The sequence below is a fragment of the Apis florea genome, unplaced genomic scaffold, assembly GCF_048593485.1.
Source record: "Apis florea isolate Af1SG1 unplaced genomic scaffold, ASM4859348v1 contig_3758_pilon, whole genome shotgun sequence".
Taxonomy (NCBI): domain Eukaryota; kingdom Metazoa; phylum Arthropoda; class Insecta; order Hymenoptera; family Apidae; genus Apis; species Apis florea.
Genome location: NW_028256839.1, coordinates 816,321 through 832,613, shown reverse-complemented (window position 1 = coordinate 832,613; position 16,293 = coordinate 816,321). Strand labels below are relative to the sequence as shown.

Here is a 16,293-nt window from a genome sequence, read left to right as displayed (position 1 = left end):
TTTTTCTTAATAATTCATTCTATATTTTATTTCTATGAATGTATCATTTTTCTTTGACATTTTTATTTTTATTTTTAAACGTAATGATCCAATTGTTTATATGAGAATATACATACACTTATATAAAATTCATTCATTATTTTATCGCAATAAATAAATTCATGTTCATTTCTTCTATAATTAATAAAAATATAGATTGTTAAAATTGAGCATATATTAGTGATATTTTTTTTATATTTTTAATAACTGCACATTTCAATATCGCAAAATGTAATCGTTTAATTTTTATGCAGGTGCTATAAGTGCTATACATAAAAGCTATTTCAATCAGTCATCTCCTAAGCGAAGCTATTTTTTCTTCGATTTTAAGAGTTTTTAAATATTTTAGAAAATGAAATTTTAAACAACTTTTTACTACATATGCTAACTGATTAGCTTTAACTTCCAAGATAATCTCTATATTCATCATTAATTCGTTCTTGAAAAACGAGTGAATATCGAATTAAATGAATATAGAATCAATTTTTTCCAATATGAATTAATAAAAAAATAATCAATAAAAAGTAAGAAATAATCAATAAATATTAAATAAATAAAATTTTTAAAATTTTTATTGAAAATCTTATTGATACCAGAAAGTGAATCATGCCATAAAAAACTTTTGATGACAAACATTGTATTTTCAAAAAAAAAAAAAAAAATTATTACTATTATAATTCGTCTGTGACAGTGTGTAATATTTGTTAATATAAACACAATAATATGTTAATATAAACAGTGTAATATTTTGTTAATATAATTATAATTGTTAATATAAATACATCGAAGCGATACAACTAATATCAATACTGGTATCAATAACAGGTAAATCGTTTAAAAAAGATATTCTTTCGTGAATTGTGATAAGCTTAACATTAAACTTGGATATTCCACAGAAGTCATCGTCATCACACTATCATTAATAAATATCCATTCAATTAAATATCCAACTTGAATATCTTTCAGATTTGAAGATATTTTTTTTTTTTTGTAAAATTTTACAATAGTTTAAAAATCGGAAATTTTTAAATTATTTTATTCTTTAAATTTAATTACTCTTTAATTTTGATCATTGAATATATTTCAACAAAATAAAAATTTGTACAATTTTGAAAACAATCTTCTTTGACATTGACGCATTATATCATTGCATAATATTTGAGCACTATTACAATCCAAGCGAAAAGAGATTGATTTGCATAACATACGTGTATTTGATAATACGTAGATTACAATAGCTTCGTAAACAAAGCAACAGAGCAACTATTATTCAATTCCTTGGCTAGAAAAAGTTCTTTTGCACAGTTTTCCATACTGTTATACTTCTGTATTATATATATGATATATATATTATACCATTATATCATATTATATGATTATATACATGATTTCTGATTTATATATATATATAGGAGAGAATATCTATTTTATTTTTTGATGAAGGAATAATAATAAATAAAAAAAAAAATAATACCAAATAAAAAAAATTTGAGGAATTTTATATAATATTCTAAATAAACATAAATGTTATGGATTTTACAGAATATTTAATTTTTTTTTTTACTTTGTTTAAATAAAAATAAAAATCTGTAAATTTGGATAATAATGTAATAAAAGTAATAATTATATTACTTTTGAGAGAAATTAATTATTAAACTATTAAAATATCTATAGAAAGATTTTATTGATATGCAAATATAATAGATAATATCAAATAAATCACAATTAGACGAATAATTTGTTTTATTAAATTCGTAGAATCATAATATAATTTATAGAAATATGAGTTATTTAACTAATAACAATATAATTAATATTTTCCAAATAATTTAAATGGCTTAATTAAAATTATAGTTATAGTTAAAAAATAAATAAATAAATAATTAATTATACATGATAATATATTTCATAATAACTTATATTTCTATTATTATTTATCACTTCATTTTCTCTTATTATATATAATTTAAAATAAGAACACACTTTAAGTCTTCATTGATGCTTAGTAAAACTATTACTATCATTGCAATGTGACATATTTTTCTTAAAAAAGCACAATAACACATAATAAAATAACGTAAATTTTATTTATAATAAGTACATATAGAAATTTTTTATTACAGTTCAAACATAAAATGTCTATCAAATAAAATAATTTGACAGAGTGTTTAATTATTGTAATATTGAAGTATAATCATGTCAAAACTGTCAAATATCATATTGCATCAAAATTGTGGTGTCTCATATTTCTATTTCATATTTGTACTCTTTCCTCTATTGATTTAAATGAAAAGAGAAAGAATATGGATAATCACTTTATATACGTGTAAATAGCAGATTATCGGTTAAAACAATTTTTATTTATACATATAATGTTATTATGAAAAACTAAATGGAATTTTTTTTTTTATCTATATCTTATCGATCACTTAATATTTAATCACTTAATCACTTAAAAGTTAATAATTGCAGAATATATTTTTTAATTCGAACGATATATTAGATATATATTTTTTGTTATTGAATTTGAATTTATTATAATTGTCGTTTTGATAATAATTTATGGAAATAAATTATTATCATTTTCACGTTATATTATTTTTTGGTATGAGAATCTATTAATTAATTTAATGATCTAATTGAATATTAAGTTTACAACTTTTATATTGCCGGAAAAAAATGAAAAGAGTTTTTATATGGTCATGCATATACATAAGTAATTATATAAATTTTGAATCAAAATATAAATAATGGTGTCACAGATTTACCAAATTTATCTTATAATCTAAATTAAAATTCTCTCCAGGACACGTTATTAACATATTAAATTAACACATCTGTGTATATTTAAAACATTATCACATGTTAAATTACACGTGATATACTCATATAGATATATTAACAATAAATTTTCAATCATTTTTTTTTATTTTCATACATCTTTTAAATATCGTAAAAAAAAAAGAGAGAATACATTAAATTATAATAGTATATTTATTTTTATTCTTAAATTTATGTTTTAATAAATTATTCTAATTTATGTATAAGAAGACTCTGGGGTCACGTATTGAAGAAGATTCTGACAATTTTGTAGCAAGTGCAACTGCACTGGCCACTCGGAATAATAATCGATACAATTCTTTTGAAAAGGAATCAATAATATTGTTGTTATCTGGCTGACACTCATTCTTCAAAATAATATATTTTTATTTATAATTTTCATAATAGTCACAATAATTAATTTAGAATTATTTAATAAGAAAATTAATTAATTTACTAAACAATATAATGTTTTTGTGTGTCTGTCTAAATTAAATCGATATTTCGAATAATAATGATAACCAATAACGTCATTTCCTGCCGTGATTTTCCATGTGCTATCAAAGCTATTGAATTAACATTGAATAACAATAAAAGCAAAATTTTCTTGAACACTCATTCGTCGGTCTATTCTAATGTTTCGATATTATTACTCTATAGATTGGTTTTATTTATTATTAATATGGAAAGAATATAGATATTCGTTCAATATTAAAAAAATATGAATATATAATTGAATTTATGAATTTATATTGAATCAAAAAACTTAATACATATGTAAAAGAACTGATAAACTATGTAAATCGAATAGATACATGAATGAAAGATGATGCTGAAATACAGAAATGATTAATAATCGCGGATAGATTCCTGTAAGAAATAGAGAAGAATCAACGGATCGATCATTAATAGTTATGAGCTCGAAATGTGTGAACAAAGAAATTAAATTATCGATTTCTTCCACACGATTCGTTTTTATTAAAATATTTTATTAATAAAAACAAATTTATGATATTTATTTAAAAAGAAGATCTTCCTCGCCGATGATTTTTTGATATGTCATAAAGAATAAGATTCTGAACAACTTTTTCCTATATATGTAACTGCATAGCTCGTTTTTTGAGATTTGCAAAAAATATGACATAGATTTATATATATATATAAATATTTCAATCTAAAATCTATCAATCCACGAATCAAAAAATTTATTTGTGTACTCCATGAATTATGAAGTTTAAAAAATTTAACGTCAATTCTTATCGAGTTTGAACATGTTACAATTATTACAATTCTGTATCATAATTGAAGAGAAATTTTGTCTTGATTTAATTCAGCAACTTTGAAAATTTATTTATAGATCCTCAAATGTTGAATCAATGGAATGTAAATAAAAATAAAATATAAAACAATTTTTTTGACCGAAATTATCATATTTATTATTTGATCTATTATTATATATTATTTCTATTATTTATTTTTGCGTATAAATTGGAAAGATAGTAGCCTTTTAACCGGTCCATCATTTACATTTTTATGTTATTTATATATATATATATATATTTATATTTATTGACATACGAAGTGTTACATTAACATATATATTTCATTAAGAAGATAAGATCTGTACATGTTTTTTGTGGTCAGTATAATAAAATTTTGAGTAATAGTAGTAAATCTATTTTTGTAAACTATTTTGAATACTAAGATTAAGCGATGGTTTTATATATATATTCAGGGAAAAGAATTCAGATTTTTATAATATTTTAAAGAACCATCAAGATCAACGAGAAAATTCTTTTTCTAGATAATTAGATAACATACGTAAACGAATGAATATCAAAATAATATCTGGATTAAAAAATTGTTTCTAATAAAAATGAATCATTTTCGTCGGTCTATTCTATTTAGATGCGATTATAATATCAAACTATAGATTGTTTTATAAAATGTTTCAAATAGTACATATTAATATATATATATCAAGAATAGTCATAAATCGCTAAGTGAATGTATGTTAAGGCCCGGGATCGTGAAATGGTCGGGTCCTGCTTTATTTTCAATAGTTCGAATACCTGCCAACAGTCTAGCAGTAATTTATGAGCGGACATGGTTTTCCAGATCTTAGTTTAAACAGATACCACAGCAACGACCACTTCGAAAGCTGCGTTTGCATGTGATGGAAAGCGAGAGCAAAAGTCTTGATGCACTGCAGCGCGACCTCGCGAGGGCCCTTCGAAACCACTCTTCGACGCGATGATTGGTCCCTCTCTGTGTGCATTTTCACGAAATTGGAGGAAAAACCAAGACTCGCGGTTGAGTAGTCGAATTAGAACAGGCATAGAAGACAGTAGTGAAATTAGAACAGGCAGAGAAGACGGACAGATAGATCAAAGCATAGTTAGAATCACACAGTTTGTCGCAAAGAATTAAAGTATCACCATTCATTCACTCAGAATTCATAAGATAAACGATTATACATTTCCTATGGTAGTGGATGATCCTTCGAGCAGTAGTATCAGTTTAAGTACTTCATTTGTACAAAGTCGTATACGCTTGCGATGTTAACAATGTATTTCTATGATTTCCATGAAGGCTATCTTTCTTTTTTCAAGTGGAAAAATATGTTATAAAAGTATATATATATTTTCTACTCGAATTCATTTTGACAAAATAAAATTTGTTCAAAAATTTCGAAAATTAAAAAACATATAATATTACGAACGTTCGTATTTTTCAAATTATAACATAGATCTATATGATAGTTAAATTATTATTGAAGGAAAATAAATGTTTTTCATTTTACAACTGTCTAAAAGAAATAACAAATTGTTATTATTTATTTAAATAGATTTTATTAACAATAAAAAAATATTGAAGAAGAAACTGAAATTTTAATAAATGGAATACTAAACTGATAACAAAATTGTATTGTAAGAGAAAATCTTTCTGTGAAATTATGAAAATGATAGAAAAAAATTTATTCCATAATTTAAAAAATTATAGATAAAAATCATTACGAAAGAATAATTCACAGTAAATAATGAGAGAATAAGAAATTATGTGAAATTTATTTTTAGAATTTTCATTATAAATTAGTAACAATATATCAATGGAAATAATATATAATACGCAATATATATAATAATAGGAATAGAAATAATACAATTTAGAATTAGCGTGAAAAAAATTCTATAATTTAACAGTTGATAAAAGACAGAAACTTAATATAAAAATTTAAAAATTTATTAAAAAATTATATATACTAGAAAATATATAAATTAAGATAAAATTTTTTTAAGAAATATAATATTCTTCAGTGAGACAAAAATTAATAAGCAATGGAACAATATATGGCAAAGATCTAATAATATTATACAGTAATTTTACACATATTTAATATGGAAATAAAATATATTTTTTTAAAAATAATTTAAATTATCCTAGCTAACAAATTATTCGCTAAAAATGTCAAGGATATATTTTACAATAATTCTTTTGCATCATATTTAATACAAATATTATTAATTATATGTATTATATATTTACTATATATTTAAATTGTTAAAAAACTCCTTCTAATTAAATTCTAAAAATTAAAATTAAAATTAAATTGAATTAAGATTCAAAATGATAAATTATAAATTTGTAAATAAAAAAATGTCATAATTATAAAAAAATGAAATATAGAAACATTAAGTAATTCTAAATTCTAATCGATTATGATTCAAAAATATAAATAAGCAATATATAAGCTATATATTCATATTTATAATATGATTATTATAATATCAATGCGTATATTCAATTCTATGATCTAAATAGAATAATAATATTTTTATATTTTTTTGCCTCTCTATTCAAACTTAGATTCGCATTAATTTCAAATTCATGATAATAATTAATATAATGATTATTTTATACAAAAAAATATATATCTATAACAAGATTCTGATTTCTATTTCATATTTTGAAAAAAAAAAAATGGAAAATAGATTTTACTACGGATCCCTTTGGACTTAATATTCAATTTGCATGTTGTTGAAATTACCCAACATTGCGGATTAAATATAGATAGAATAGTTTTTTATTCAAGTTCTTTTTAAAAATTATTTGTTATAATATATATGTGTATATTGGATTTTATTATTATATTTGAATATGCATGTTTATATTATTAATATTTTTTATTTAAACCAATTTTCATTACAAGAATAAATATACATATAATTTTTTAATTAATTGTAAATGATAATTTGTAATTATTCTATATCTGAAAAACCATTTATGCAGATTCGCATAATTTAACATCTCTGATTCGAGACTCTTGCTACCATTTAAATATATTCTATTCCATGAATTTATATCCATACTTGAAAGAAAGGATCACAACAAGTAAAAAAATATTACATGGACGAATATTCTGTACACTTTAATATTACGGATGATTTGAAAAAGTATCTTAAACATTTAAATCCTTAATGTACTATTATATACATTCAATAATTCTGAATTTATCTAATATTTACAAACAATAACTGTTATCAATGAAACAGAATATTCAACAAATATGTATTATTGTCGCGTGTTGAATGCTCATGTGAAAACTTATGTATACATTTGTTAAAGTGATATGCATTTCATTTATGACTTTGCTAACGGAAATGAATACGAAATACAATTAGTTAAATTAATTATAAAAACACTTTTTGCAACGGAAAATTCCGAATCATAAATTTTCTTTTATTTGTTCTTCTTTCGGTTTTAGGAGAAATAGAGGAAAGGCGTAGAATGTCGGAAATTTTCATATCTTTATTACTAATATCATATAGAAATATAAACGACAGACGATAAAATGGCTGCTCGTATCTAGAAACAATCGCAAGGTAATATACATATAATAGCATATACGTCAATGATAATTTTCTTTCAGACAAAAAATGATAATATCGAGATCGATTTCGTAGACGATTATTCTTTTTTAAATAGTAAATTTTGTTATATGTTTTATTCATTCATGTATTAATAATTTAATAGAAAAAAAAAAAAAGAAAAAAACATATTGGATGAAATCAATTCCTCGACATTTAACATTAAAATTATCTGTTCGTAGTATTTAAATATATCTATTTTATATACATATATAAATGATTGTAATTAAAGGTCATGAAAATAAATAGATATATATAATTATATTTTTATGTCAATAAAAAATATTAATTTTATCGACAATATTTTCATATTCTTCATTTTATTAATCATAAAAAAAAAAAAATGAAAATATTAATGGATTTGTTTTAATGTTAAAAACTTCAAGTTATGTTATGAAATATATGATTAATTATTTTTAAAGATTTAATCAATCTCTAGATACATCATATGAAAAACAAAAAGAAAAGCATGAAGAGTTGAATAAAAACATACGATGTGATATTCTTTTGTTTTTCTTATATTTCATACAATAAGTTTTACAAATTACTTCAAATTCAAATATCTTCTAAACCAATGGTTTTTTTGACCTAAATAGATAATAATATACAAGTAAACAGATCGTATTAACGTATTAAAAATTATATAGTTCCATTTAAAAAATGAAGTTAGCCTTGAAATCTCCCTCGAATTTGATTTATAAAAAAATTATTTCTACAATATGAGATCCTAGTTTCTAATCGAATAGTATTTGTTCAAACATCTTTGATACGATGTGAACGATTTGTATGTACAATTGTTTCATTAGAATTTTAATTTTTACTCGATAGTTGAAAATATGCTATAAATTCGGAATTTTCTCAAGGATAATTTTCCATTTAAAATTTTTCATTGAAAAGGCACATAGAAGAAGTATAAAAGGATAGATATGCAGAATATTATTGCAAAGTATTATGATGAAACATATAATTTATTATATTTAAGAATATAAATAAAGGAATGTAAATTTTAATATTATCCATTTTTATTGAATCTCTCAATTTAGATATTTTTATATTTTTTTAAACGTATATCAAGAATATTTATCTGATTAATTTAATCGATCGTAAAATCTTTTTTACCATATTTGTCACAATTATCTCACACAGAAGAGTGCACGAGGATGATATCCCTTAAGATATATTCCTTTGAGAGATTATAAAATTAAAAACTAATTTTTTTAAAGAAAAGTAATCAGCATGAATCCGAGATCTAGAAAAACATTCAAACGACAAGATATATAACTTTCACAAATAAAATATATCCAAATCTCACACTTCACAACTAGATTTATCGCCAATTTTTTGATCAAAAAAACTTTGCAAACTTTCTAATTTACGTTTAAACACAAATAAATAAAATAAAATAAAATCGTAAATAACTAGAAATTATCAACAAAATACACGAAAAAAATTATTTTTTTATCAAACGCATTATCATCTAATCGAATGATAGATTATTACTATTTGATAGTACGATTATATAATTATTATTAGAATAATAAAAATGATAAAACAATTTATCAAGATCGAAGAATAATTCCATTTTATCAGTCTTATTTTTTTCTCGGTTAAATGCACATGCAAGAAAATTACATATAAGATAAATTAAAATTAAGAAAAAAAATATAATAAATAATAAAGAATAATAATAATAATAATAATAATAATAAAGAAAAAATAAGATAATTAATAAGTAAAGAAAATATCATTTTTTTATTTTATTTTATTTTATTATACTTTATACTTTAAGAAAGAATTAAATGAAGAATATTCAGAAAAGATAAACAAAAAGTTAAAAATATTTATGAGACATTTTTCGAGAGTCGATTCTAGAAAGTATAAAAATATTTTCACTATCTCGCTTCATTTAACGCAAAAAAATGTTATAACAAATAATTTTCAATATTTTCGTATATTAATTTTTGTGTTTGTTTTGAATTTTAAGCTCAATTTTCCAACGATCTTCTCCGAACATATTAATATCCAATATATATTTAAATTAGATTTTAGAGAGAAAAATAATAACATTTTTATTAATTTTTCTTATTTTTTTTTTTATGAAAAAAAAAACATTCTCAGGAATTATCTCACTAATAATTAAATCATTTTTTTTTTCGTTTTAAAACATTTAATTTTGTATAACAATGTAAATTTATACTTCTTTCAATCTATTATTTGAAGTCAAAGAAATAAATAGTAAATAAAATAAGAAAATTTAACACCAAACTTATCCACACTTCTTGTATACCTATTTCCTATCGCGCTCGGTCAAAATTATTAAAAAAGTTATCGTTTTTATGATTCAATGTAGATAATTGTTAATTTATTACTGAATGTATATAAAATGAGGAATTTTCATAAAATTTCGTCCAAATTTATTTTTATATAATTTCAATTATAAACTTAAAAAGCGAAAACTTCATTTTTCCCATATAACATATTTCTGAAAGATTAGTTTTCAATGTATCTACTAATTAATAAATCAGACTTTATATTATGCATATCTAAAATTATTTATATGGGAAAAAAAATAAAATTAAACTTTTATTTATATAGAGATATATCTTCGCTGCAATTTTTACAAATTATTTTATTCTCAAATGTATATTTTTCGCATCTCGATCAGATTTTCGTAGTTTTGTAAACTACTTTATCTTTATTTTACTTGCAAGTTTTTCGTACGAATCTGAACTTGTTGATAGTTTTAGCACATACTTTTCTTCCCGATTCTTGATACACAACATCTCAATAGCTAATTGAAATAAAAATTCCTGTTTTGAAATAGTTTCACTCGTTGTTTCTTTATACAAAACCATTATACAAAATCATACAGGCTATGTCCAAAATATTAAAAAATATCTGGAGATGATATCTACAAGATTTCGACTTCACATTATATTTCCTTGCCTAATACTAAATTTTGTATTATTATAAAAACTAATCATTTCCGGTATATATTTGTTACTTTTTTCGATTTTTGCATTGATTTATGCATGAAACTTATGCACAAGCACTTTTTTTTCGTTGGTTTGCTTTTATACGCTATAAGACAAATATAATTTGATTTATACAGTTTGCTTGAAAACAGAGTCATTTTGTCTTTTCGTTCTTTGGCTAACTTTGGCAATTCTCGTTTATTTCCACGGATTGTTCCAACAATTGTGGTATTTTTTGCAACTTTGTGGCCACTTCTAAAAAAATTATCTGTTATTACGTTCTTTATGCATCTTATGAATGGTTCCATTAGCTTCAAAACAATGAATTCTTCAAGTGAAATCAAATATTTTCTTCTCTCATCCTTTCCCAAATAAGAAAATCCATTTATTATATACTTATTATTCACACAATCAAAATTTTATGCCAAATTTGTCTGGTTTATTCGTCTGATATATACTGGATAAATCTATACTTAATCTTCGACGGAAACAATTGCTCATCAACAATAATACGTGCACCAGGTTTATAACAATTTTGTGAATTTTCAATAAATCGGTCATATTGTAGATATCATAATATTTATTGGTTTGCAGAAAATGGCTTCTTTCGCTCTTCTTATCAAATCGTATAACCCTCATAATATTTCAGTAAAGTCATTTCTGCTCATTGTTTTTGAAAAAAACACGGGTCCCCAAATTTTATTCCACAAATATGAGACATCTAGATTTTTTTGCCTGATATGCATCGCAGGCAATATAAATGCAAAGCAATAAATGCATCTAGTTTTGTTGTATTTAGCTTCCACTTAAAATATTTTATCGACCGGTTAAATGGACCGACCGCGGCAGACAGGACAGACTGCAAATATTTCTTAGAAAAAAGAAAGAAAGACTAGAAGTAAATATTGAAGAATATATTGTATGCATATTTTAGGAAAAGTTATAAAGTTTGAAAACCGGTCAATTTAACCGGTAGATTTAGTGTTAAATTTTATTTCCATTTCTTGCTTATACGATTTACACTTTGCGATCATATTGCATATACATTGTGACAACGTTTATTTTCTTAATTATTAAGAACATTAGCGAAAGTAGGTAAGGAGATGCATTAAAAGCATCATGAAGTCTGAAAATTATCTTAAAGAGACAGTGGAGAAAAAAGACATCGGTGAAATCGGTATTTAATATACCATCAAACAAGCATTAGGAAAACATTTGATAAGAAAAAAATTTTTTTTAGATTATCCCACAACAAAATTTCTTTGAAAAAGAACGAGGGAAAAAGAATCGGTTTTGCTTCAGGTTATAAAGATATAAAAGGAAAAATATCTATTTCCAAAAATTCTATATCAACTGATAATATGTGATAAAATTTTTAAAATAATATTTAATCATATAATATAACAAAATTTAAGAGATTTGCTTGCTAAAGATTTGCTATATTGTATCAAATCGTTATATTATACGGAGTATTAACATATCCATGGGACACTTTTCGAAATGTGAATTAATTTTCTAGACAAAAACACATAAGTTGTATAAAAATGTTTTATTTATTAAATTATAAATAATTGAAATTTGCATCAAACGAAGGAAATAGAGATCTCAGTTTCTTCGTTTACCGCAAATTTCAATTATTTACTTATAACTATAAAGTAAATAAGCTTCGATCAACAGTTTTATATACTTTTATTACTTTTTGTATTTATTTTAATTAATCCTCCAAATATGTTATACGAATATATTAATAATATATATTGGTTGTGATATCATAAGTTGAGAAATCCTGTTCTCGAATCAAATTTTTATTATTGATACAATAATAACTCGAGACAAGTCATTAGCTATCAATAATTAATTATTCGATATCGCATATCTATTATAATTATTTTGTGTTCGAAAATAAAAGATGTGTTTGTGAATATTTTTATTATTTTTTTATTTTTTAAATTTTCTAGCATTTCATTTTCAATAAAAAAAAAAAACCCATCTATTTATAATATTATAATTTCTGAGATTTGAAAATATGAATAACACGATGAAAAATGATTTTACAATATGAAGGATATTCAAAAGATTTTTATTGAAGATATTTATTGAATTATCTATAATTACAGATTTTGAGAAAAAAATTATTAGATCGTGGATTTTTACTCAAATATATATTTTTTATATCATATGTTTTTCATGTATTTATATATCTTTTATATTCAAATACATATGAATATATTATATATTTTTCTTCTAATATTAATTTTATTTGTATAATAACAATTGAATATTATAAACAAAAATTTAATTTTTTATTTTGAAAAAAAATTTTTTAATTGCGATATAACATTGAAAGCTGGAAAAATTCTAAATAATTTATTTGTAGAAATAAATTGAGATAATATGTAGATTACGATATTGAAGCAATATATCATGAAGTAATATCTAACAATTTTATTCTCTGCTCAATTTTTTCAAATAAACAATAGCAATTTATCAATTTAAAATTCAAATCATAAGAAAATTTATATAATATCATATAGATAACGAAAATATTCGAGCGCTTGCAATCTTTGATGAACGAAATACATATGTTAATGAAACTTGTTTAAGACAATGAGAGGTGTATAGTGAGAGGGAAATCTCAAGATTATGTTGCAAAATTTGAAAATGATTCACCAATTTGTGTAATAGATATAACATATTTATTATAAACACGTACCGTTAGTAGGTTACAAAGCTGATACGTTCTTACGATAGTTTTTAAACACTTTAGCCAGAAATATAAACACAGGTATTACAAGAAATATAACACAGATGAGAGCATTTTCACGTTCAGTTAATGTCAAGCTTCGTTCCATCAACAGTAAAATAAAAATCAACGGTAAAATATTCAAAATGAGTATGAAAAAGTCTGAAATAAAAAAGTGTAAACAAAAAACTATCTTTCGATTGCATAAGGATGAAAAATCATGTAATAACATAGCAAAAATCGTAAACAGAAGTAAATCTACAATGCATTAACATCAAAAAAAAAAAAAAAAAAAAAATCAAAAAATGAAGGAACAGTTATAAATAAAGCTCGTTCAGGTCGACTAAGAAAATTAACTGAAAGAGAAGAAAAAATTATTATCCGCGAAGTAAAAAAAAATCCTATTATATCTGCACTTACACTTTCAAATATGATATCAGAAATGTTTGACAAAGATATTCATCCCCAATTATGTCGACATGTCTTGCGAAATAATAATTTTTATGGTAGAGTACCAAAAAAAAAAAAGCCATATATTAATAAGCAAAATCAAAAGGAAAGATTGACTTTTGCAAAAATATTTGTAACAAAAGATAATGCTTTTTGGGAAAAAATAGTATTTTTTAATGAATCTAAATTTAATATTTTTATTAACTCGGATGAGCGAAGTTATGTGTGCAAAAAAACCAAATATAGAATTGGATATCGAAAATGTATACCCAACAATAAAACATAATGATTCAATCAAAATGGTGTAGGGCTGTATAGTAGTTAATGGTATAGGAAATTTAGTATTTATTGATGGAATACTCGATAAATACAAATATTTAGATTTTTTGAAGAACAATCTCAAACTTTTAAGGACAATGCTCCTAAACATATAGCGCAAATCGTGAAAGAATGGATTCTATACAATATAATATGCCATATGTTAAATAATCCACTATAGAGTCCAGATATAAATCCCATCGAAAATTTATGGACTGAAATAGGCAAAAAATAAATTTCAAATATTTTCAAAGCAGATGCTTAAAGAAAAAATTATAAAAATATGGAATTCTATCAATTGTAATTTTACAAAATCACTGGTACACAGTATGGAACGAGACAAATTATTATCACCAAAGGTAGTCCAACAAAATATAAATGTTAAATAATACTGTATATATGAAACGTTCGAATACTTTTGTAACCTACTAACAATGCGTGTTTGTAATAAATGTATTATAATATATAATATATACTGCAAAAATTGGTGGACTCATTTTCAAATTTTGCTGACATAATCTTGAGATTTTCCTCTTACTATACACCTCTCATTGTCTTAAACAACAAGCTCCATTCCAACATATATATTTCGTTCATCAAAGATTGTAAATGTAAGCATTCGAATACATTCGTTACTTACTGTAAATCTAATAAAATTACATTTGACATTTTGTACATATTACATAATTTGACATGTATTTTTTTCCATATTGAATATCTGATCTTCTTCAGCTACATAATAAATGCAATAATGATACTCAATAAAAGAAATCATCGTGTAGGTCTAGATCTAGATATAGATATAAGAATATCAAAGAGTTGTTCGATGAAACAAATAACTTAAAACGACACGTGCCACCAATAAATAATGACCGGAAAGAAAATAAAAGAGACGTGTTGTTCCTTAATTCTCTTTCACGTGGTATATATAATTCATATATACAAATACATGAAGTCTCGCTAAATATTACCTTGAATTACGTCATTATTATTTATACCGAGAAATGTTTTCATAGGCATTTATTAAATGGTGCATATATTGGTGTTGTTAGTTTTTTTTTTTTTTTTTTTGTTATAGATGGATGCGTGACATATAAAGATTCATTTTTCAAATAAAAATGTATGCTTTTTTTTATACACCAATGAAGTTTTTAATTTTTTATAAAAAAAAAAGGATTAATTTATATATAAGTTTAAAAGATATTTTTATGTAAATTATGTACTGTTAAGAAAATATTGTTTCTATGTTATGTAAATATTGTCTCTTTTATTAATAATACTTTTATACCAACATTACCGCAAAAAAAAAAAATATAGCGTTATGAGGTATAAACATTCGAAAAATTTGATATTACTTGATGTTGACACAGATATTTAACACGTTCGTCGCCATGTCAGCTATATATGGGTGACGGATATACTTCCGTGGGGAGTCCCCGTCACTCATATATGGATGACACTTTCTTGTTCAAGAAAAATAAGATTTTAACCGTTTGCACTTGTATTTATATTTAAGAAGGTTACCAATAAAAAGAATCCCCTAGAATATAATTATATTATAATAATAATTTGTATTATACATATAGAATGTAATTATATTATACATATATTTACATTAGTAAATATAGGATAGCGACTATAAGTGCAAAGGGTTAAAATGAAATTTTAAAAGAAATTTAATGAAATAAGCACTAAAATTTAAATTTAAAATTTAAATTCTGTATCTTTAAATCTAAAATTATATATCTGATAAGTAAGGTGTTGTTACGAATTTCCATCGATAATACGGAACTAAGTTGAAATTGGATTAGCCAATTAGAGGCTTATATTCAGGTCAGAATATTTAAGATTGATTTTGGAAAATCTTTGAACAAAACAGACGAAATAGGAAGCGTAAAAGTAGAGACAACAAGAGGACAACTAATTTAAAATCGGTGTTACAGATCGTTAATGAAAACTAAGAACTGTTATATATAACTATACCCCAATTAAATTTTATTTTAAAATATACAAAATAAAA

General features: G+C 22.8%; 1 protein-coding gene and 1 long non-coding RNA gene across 2 annotated transcripts in view; one reads left to right on the top strand and one right to left on the bottom strand.

Annotated features, from left to right (window-relative positions):
- Positions 1–16,293, bottom strand: part of LOC100863496 (very long chain fatty acid elongase 6) — a 68,396-nt gene that overhangs the window by 26,667 nt on the left and 25,436 nt on the right. The window lies entirely within an intron of this gene.
- The window catches only part of LOC147656468 (uncharacterized), a 50,029-nt gene that overhangs the window by 32,597 nt on the left and 1,139 nt on the right, over positions 1–16,293 (top strand). The window lies entirely within an intron of this gene.